The sequence below is a fragment of the Furipterus horrens genome, unplaced genomic scaffold (assembly GCF_987537825.1).
Source record: "Furipterus horrens unplaced genomic scaffold, mFurHor1.1.pri manual_scaffold_10, whole genome shotgun sequence".
Taxonomy (NCBI): domain Eukaryota; kingdom Metazoa; phylum Chordata; class Mammalia; order Chiroptera; family Furipteridae; genus Furipterus; species Furipterus horrens.
In genome coordinates, this window is record NW_028327180.1 from 21509284 (window position 1) to 21516862 (window position 7579).

The 7579-nt window shown below is 39.3% G+C and overlaps 1 pseudogene; it reads left to right on the forward strand.

Moving 5' to 3' along the window:
* Positions 1-1038: 1038 nt before the first annotated feature.
* Positions 1039-1510, forward strand: LOC149999355 (eukaryotic translation initiation factor 1 pseudogene; annotated as a pseudogene).
* Positions 1511-7579: the final 6069 nt, after the last annotated feature.

The following is a 7579-nucleotide window of genomic DNA, read 5'->3' on the forward strand; positions in this document are numbered from 1 at the left end:
TCCAATGGCGTTCTGAAGGGTTGTTATCTCATATTCCTGCCAGAACTTCACATTAACAGTTGTTTGCTCATGAGTTCAGGAGCACAGCCAGCTAGGCTCGGTCCTGGGGGACTCACCAGTTTAACAGTCTGTCATGCTGATATTAATTTTGTCCCTCAGTACTAAAATGATAAAGCTGACATATAACAGTAAATTTGGTTTATACCAATAAGTAAAGGTGGCAAAGAAGGTATAAAGGTCATGTTGTTTTCTACTTATTTTTTGCTTAAAAAGCCTATAGGGAAGCAGTTTTTTAAAAAATATTTTTATTTATTTATTTTTAGAGAGAGCGGAAGGGAGGGAGAAAGAGAAGGAGAGAGAACATTGCTGTGGCAGAGAACCATCAGTTGGTTGCCTCTTCATTCACACCCATACCGGGACTGAACCCATGACCCAGGCATGTGCCCTGACTGGAGATTGAACTGGCGACCTTTCTCCTTGCAGTACAATCCCCAACCAGCTGAGTCACATTGGCCAGGGCAAGGCATCAGTTTTGTTTATGGAGAACGAGAGGAATGGGGAGCGAACAAAGATAGCTCTGGCAGAGCATATGTGATATCACTCCTCTGGGGGATCGTGTTTTATAGAAGCCAAGTAGAATTGTTCATATTTCAATATAAGTAATATTTACCATGCATTAAAAATGAGATTGAAATATATCAGAGAAATTAAAGATTAGCTGAGAGGTCATGGGCCTCCTTGAGAGCTATGGAGGCACATGGATAATGACATCAACTGAGAGCCACAGACAAATAGAAGAATTCAGTTTAATTTCTGGCTTGCTATTTAGAGAAGATCATTTGAACACACACACATACATTCACACACACAGGTACATTCATTAACCATCTGCTCTAAAATCAAGGAGCAGAGGCCCCAGTCGCTGAGCCGCCGCCGAGGACTCAGCAACCTTCCTCTTGAGCCCCCCTTGCTTCCCGACGCTCCATCCCCCCTGCCCACCTTCTCCCGCCGCAGCCTTCCGCAGGCCGTTTTCACCGAGGAAAAGGAATCGTATCTTATGTCCGCTAGCCAGAACCTCCACTCTTTCGACCCCTTTGCTGATGCAAGTAAGGGTGATGATCTGCTTCCTGCTGGCACTGAGGATTATATCCATGTAAGAATTCAACAGAGAAACGGCAGGAAGACCCTTACTACTGTCCAAGGGATCGCTGATGATTACGATAAAAAGAAACTAGTGAAGGCGTTTAAGAAGAAATTTGCCTGCAATGGTACTGTAATTGAGCATCCAGAATATGGAGAAGTAATTCAGCTACAGGGTGACCAGCGCAAGAACATAGGCCAGTTCCTCGTAGAGATTGGACTGGCTAAGGACGACCAGCTGAAGGTTCATGGGTTTTAAGTGCTTTTGGCTCCCTGAAGCTTAAGTGAGGGTTTTCTTGCAATGAGTAGAATTTCCCTTCTGTCCCTTGTCACAAGTTTAAAAACCACACAGCTTGTATAATGTAACCATTTGGGGTCTGCTTTTAACTTGGACTAGTGTAACTCCTTCACGCAATAAACTGAAAAGAGCCATGCAAAAAAAAAAAATAAATAAAAAAAAAAAAAATAAATAAATAAAAAAATAAGATAAAATCAAGGAGCAGAAATATAAACCTTTCACCAATATATCTAATAAATGCTGACAAGCACATTTCAGTTCTCTGTGGATACCATGTAGAGGCGAGTGAGAACTTCAGAAACGAAGAGAAGATACAGGCTCAGCAATATCTAACGAGCAATGCTCTTATTCCAGCTAGTTGGGCTTGGAATTCAAGCATTACCTAGGACCAATGCTGTTGGAACTTGTTCATAGTTTTTAAACCAATATTCTTAAACTGAGAGGCTCCAAGGTCATCACTCACGAGGGCTCTTTTGGATACGTTGATTGATGTAGTAGTACTATCTCATTAGACACTTGCTAAGGGTAGTTGAACTCAAGATGAGAACTAGATAAAGTGAATGAGCTAAAGATCCCTCCTAACCCCCTTCCAGACCTATACTTTCCCCATCCTCATTCAGACTATCCAGTGGAAAGTTCTTGCAATAAGGATGAAAATTCTTACTGTTTTCATGTGCCAGTAACATCACTGCCACTTTTGGGGTGAACTGCCTACTTATACTGTAGAATCATGAAAGTTAATCCTGGTGTACTTCTTTGCTCACTGTGCCATTTGAAAGAACTCTGAGTAGCTTCATAAGTCTTTAAGATGCTGGGCTATTCTGATATCAATATTATCTGCATACATTATTAACCATTTAACAAATCCAAACATACTTAATGCCGAGTATGTGCCAGGCACTTTGGTAGCTATTGGGATCAATTAGTGAGCAAACATAAATATTTACATTCCCACCTCTGTGCCTTCCCTTGTGCTAGAAAGCCTTCCATCTTTCTCATGGTATTTGTTCTACCCAAACTTCAAGGCCAAGCTCAAGTCTCCTGCCCTATGAAGTTTTTATTCACTACTGCTTCCTAGAACAAGCTCTCTACCACATATTTGGTATTTAATGATGTCCTGTCTGAGCTTCCTCTCTTTCTCCTACTTCACCTAGCACAATGCCGGCCAATTAAATTGCTTGATAATTAACTGCTGATTGATTGCTTTCTTTTCTACACCAGCTTGTTATTATAGACAAATGAGACAATAAAAAAGAAGGTGCTCTAGACACACGTGCATGAAAAAAAAATGCAGTTAAAAATCTAATATCTGGTAAGAATATTGTGATCTGAAACAGGAAAGGAAAAAAATAGCTTACCTGTCAAAGCAAAGTAACAAAGGTTCTGCAAGCTGCTGTAATTTTGTAAGAGAAATAATGGTTGTCTTCAATTTTATTCGAAAATTCTATATTTGTACCTGAACTGTGTTTAGTTTAGGTGCAGCCTCTGTATTTGAAAGTAGACAGCATCTCTCAGACTTACTTTTTGTTGTTAGACTCTTTTACTAAATGCATGCAAATGGTTTTTTGTGCCTACAGCAATAAGGAGATGCTTTAAAAAGGATACCCCTGACAAAAGAATTCTGCTTGGCTGTCTGTTACACAAATTAATTTCTCTAAAAATGGGCTATTTTCTCATTTGCTTTAACCGTGCTCAGAGCAGGTAGCTGTGACTTTTTTTTTTTTTTTGCTGTGTCTTGGGCTCCTTGGCCCTTTGAGTATTTTATTTTGTTCTGGACCATTAAAGAGTAGAGTTGATAATGTTCCATCATTATGCAATTGTGCAGAGGATGAATTTCTCTTTCAGAAAAATGGAGTTAAAGGACTATTATTCTTTCCCCACTTTCTTCCTCAACTAACGGATCATTTAAAAGCCATAGGGGTATGGCATCTTAAAAATCTCCAAGAAACTGTTTAAACAGCCATAGTATATTCTTGTCTAATTTATAACCAAAAAATAAGACACAGAAATCTTGGAGGAAAAGTATCAACTTAGTGATTCCTTCCTTGTTTTTCCCCAGGGTGTGGTTCTGCCACAGCATTCACAGGGACTCACCTCCAGTGTTAGGTAAGGACATCGCTACTTCTCGGTTGGATATTATAATCATTAAGGATAAGCCTAACTACTCGAATCAGGATGAATAAGTTACTGCAATAGTCAGAGCTGTCCATTTGTGTTTAAACCAACTGAATCATAATGAATCAATGTAATTCAAAAAGACTGGCCATTTCATTATTTTCTAAATGAAATAACTCACTTTCAGAATAATAGGCAACATTCCTATTCAATGGTTTTGAACTTAGTGTATTTTAAGAAAAGTTAAAATAAAAATAGCATTTTTATAATGCTTTGTAAATATTACATTCAATGCTTAGTGTATTTCCCAAGTAAGGAATTTTCTCCCCAATGAACATGTAACTTGTCAGAAAGCAGTTATAAATAATGATACAGTTAAGAGCACGTACGCTGGGGTCAGACAGGTGGAATTTGCTCCTTACGACCTGTGTGGATCTAGGGAAATTGTTCAGCCTTGGCTGTGGGCTGAATGATGGTCCCCCTAAAGATATGTCTATCTTATGCCTTAACACCCCAAATCTGTGAATGCGACTTTATTTGGAAAAAGAGTCTCTGTGGAATCACAGTGGAAATAAATGAAATCGAGTCTAAAAAAAAATACAAAAAAGCAGTAAAACCAAGGGCTGGTTCTTTGAAAAGACAAACAAAATTGATAAACCTGAAAAAAAGAAGGAGGGCCCAAATAAATAAAATCAGAAATAAAAGAGGGGAAGTAACAACTGACACCACAGAAATAAAAAGAATTATAAGAAAACATTACGAACAATTACATATCATGAAATTGGACAATCTGGAAGAAATAAATAAATTCCTAGAAACATACAATCTTCCAAGACTGAATCAGGAATTTTGAACAGAACAATAACTACTAATGAAATTTAATCAATAATCAAAAAACTCCAAACAAACAACAGTCTTGGACTAGACGGCATTATAGGTGAATTTTACCAAACATTCAAAGGAGAATTAACACCTATTCTTCTCAAACAATTCCTAAAAAATTGAAGAGAAGGGAAAACTCCTAACCTTATTTCTCGAGGCCAGCTTTACCAACAAAGACATTACAAGAAAAGAAAATTATAGGCCAATATCTCTGATGAACATAGATGTAAAAATCCTCAACAAAATATTAGCAAACCAGATCCAACAGTGCAGTAAAAAGCATATACACCATGATCAAATGGGATATGTTACTGGATGCAAGGTTGGTTTAATACCTGCAAATTAATTAATGTGATACATCACATAAACAAAATGAAAGATAAAAATCACATGATCACATCAATAGATGCAGAAAAAGCATTTGACTATATAGATGGTATATTATAGAATTGTACCTGGAACCTATATAATTTTATTAACCAATGTCACCCCAATAAATTCAATTAAAAAATTATAAAAAAAGAAACCACATTTGACAAAATCCAACATCTATTTACGATAAAAACTCAGCAGAGTGGGAACAGAGGAAACCTGCTTCAACATAATGAAGGCCATATATGACAAACTCACAGCTAATATCAGACTCATTTTTGTTTCCTTTTAGTGTGGAATCAGTTAGCTTGTGGTTCTCTCTGGTGACTATTTTTTATGCCACATATATCTTAGTCACCTGGACAGAGGCACCAAAATGAAATAACAGGTCAAACTAGCAGGGCGTATTTATTGCCAGGTACTATACTTAACATAGGCATGGATTATTCTATTTAATCTTCACAACCGCCCTACAAAGAGGGCCCTATTATTTCTCCTATTTCCAGACAAGGAAGGGATGGTACTTTCAGCTTTGGTAACTTGCACCAAGCTACACAGCCCTTTAGTCTTATAATTCGATGTGTGATTCAATGTGGCAATTTCTTTTCTTTATATCTATTTTTTAAAACAAAAAGGGCCTATAATTATTGTCACCTGATTGTAATCTTGGGGTGAGGGGTTTGGGTTAGAACCCAAACATATCAGCTACACCCATCTTCACTTCAGAGGGTCCCCCTCCAAAAGTAAAAATGGCTTTGGAGTATCAGTTACTGGAGAGAAGCATGACTCAGGTATCTAAGAACTCCACCCAAGCACACACTCAGGCTGGAAATCACATTTTGGGAGGAAACTTGTGACCATTTTTTTACTTTATTCCTGAAGCCTTATGCAAAAGTGAATCAGAAATCATGAATTATGGTTTCACTATTTTGAATGATGAGTCATGTGATTATGGGGAAACTATTTAATAGTCTAGCATTTCAGTTTCCAAAACATTTTGGAAGCAAAAACTACAAGCTTATAAACAGAATGTTTCTGTCCATGATTTGTTTAGCCTTGTCCCATGGGTCAACTTGAAATATTTCCAGTTGCCGATGTGAATGCCTTACTGACATCATACATTCTCCTTATTCAAATCCAAGTTTCCACTTCTTCCAAGACACACCACCTATGCTCTGCTGACTCATGGGTAAGTCATTGTTGCCTTCTCTTTGACTGGAAGGTGCTGTGGGTTTTCTTGCCCCCCGTCAATCTCTGTTTTTGGAATGCCTTGATAATAGCCCACCCTCCAAGCCGTCTCCCTGTTAAAATCCTGCCATCTGAAATGGGGAGTCTTCCATGAACACTTCTGAGCCTTAGACTCATTTTTCCTGTGAATCATTACTGCTTCGTGCTGTTTTCTTTCACACCTTAAGCTTTTCTACCTCTACTTCATTCCTTACAGTGTTCTCTCCCCACTTCTCAAAATTACACCTATTTTTAAAGTTGCATTCCCAGTGCTACATTTTCTTTCCACAAGCATTTTCTCATCTTCTGAATGGAATGCAATGTATCTCCTTCCTTTGAGATATAGCACTTAAATTTAGTATTGCAAATAATAGTAATAGCTAACACGGGTTGTTTCTAATGTCAGTATTAAGAACTTGCATGTATTCACTCATTTAATCCCCACCCTGGCTGGTTTGGCTCAGTGGATTGAGCGTCGGCCTGCGAGCTAAGTGTCGCTGGTTCGATCTTCCAGTCAGGGCACATCAGAGAAGGAAAACTCTGACTCCAAAAAACCTCCGCTGCCTTGCGGCATACCTCTTCAGGGGAAAGGCTAAGGGAGTAAACCCCGACAGAAAATCCGGAGCCGGAGTCCCTAAGGCGGTTTGACATTGTAGTCAACACCGGCAACTCCTGCGGCGCACCTGAAGCCAAGCTGTATTGACTCCGTCTTTCCCTTGGATCCTTCAGCTGCGAAGAGAGGGGGGGTCTGCTGCATGGGCAACAGCAGACCCTCCATATCACCCTGCCCAGGCTCTGTAGCTTCAGCTTCACTGGAGAGGACACTCCAGCATCATCGCAAGATGTCGATTCAACACGGGAGGAGACAGATACCGTGTCACTCCCGAGTCGGACTGCACAGCCATTCTCGGCGGTGCAGATAGACTCTTAAGAAGCTACACCATCGTCTCTCGAGACGGACGGCTGCCGACCACGACCAATCCCCACACAAAACTCGTGATACACACTTGATTGTTGCCCCCGTTTTCCAGATAAAGACAGGGAGCCATCACCAGACCACATCATGTGCCCACGCTTACAGAGCTGGCAAATTGCAGGTCGGGATTACAACCTCAGTGACACTGACCTCCTTCCGCCTTGCAATAGTATTCTCAAACATTTCCCACCTTCTTCCGGCTAATACATTCTGAAAAATAATCTCCCGTTAGTCATCTTTGTGTTGCCTTTGGAGCTTTATATAGTAAGGGTCTAACAGGTATTCGTTGAATTAAATTGAATTTACTTTGATCACAATTATAGTAGCTCTTGTGTAAGGGGAATTCTAGGTATTTGCAACAGGTGGGAAAAAAAAATGTCCTTGAAAACATATAATTCATATTGTCCAAAAAGAATTACTTCTTCCACTCAGTGCTCTCTCCTTCCGTCACCCTGCCTCCCTCCCACATGCCACCTTAATCTTTGCGAAAGTGTGATCTTACATAGTGAAGTGAAGTGAAATATCAACATGAAAGATAATGTTTTCTATTCTTTCTCTTTTTTTTTTTT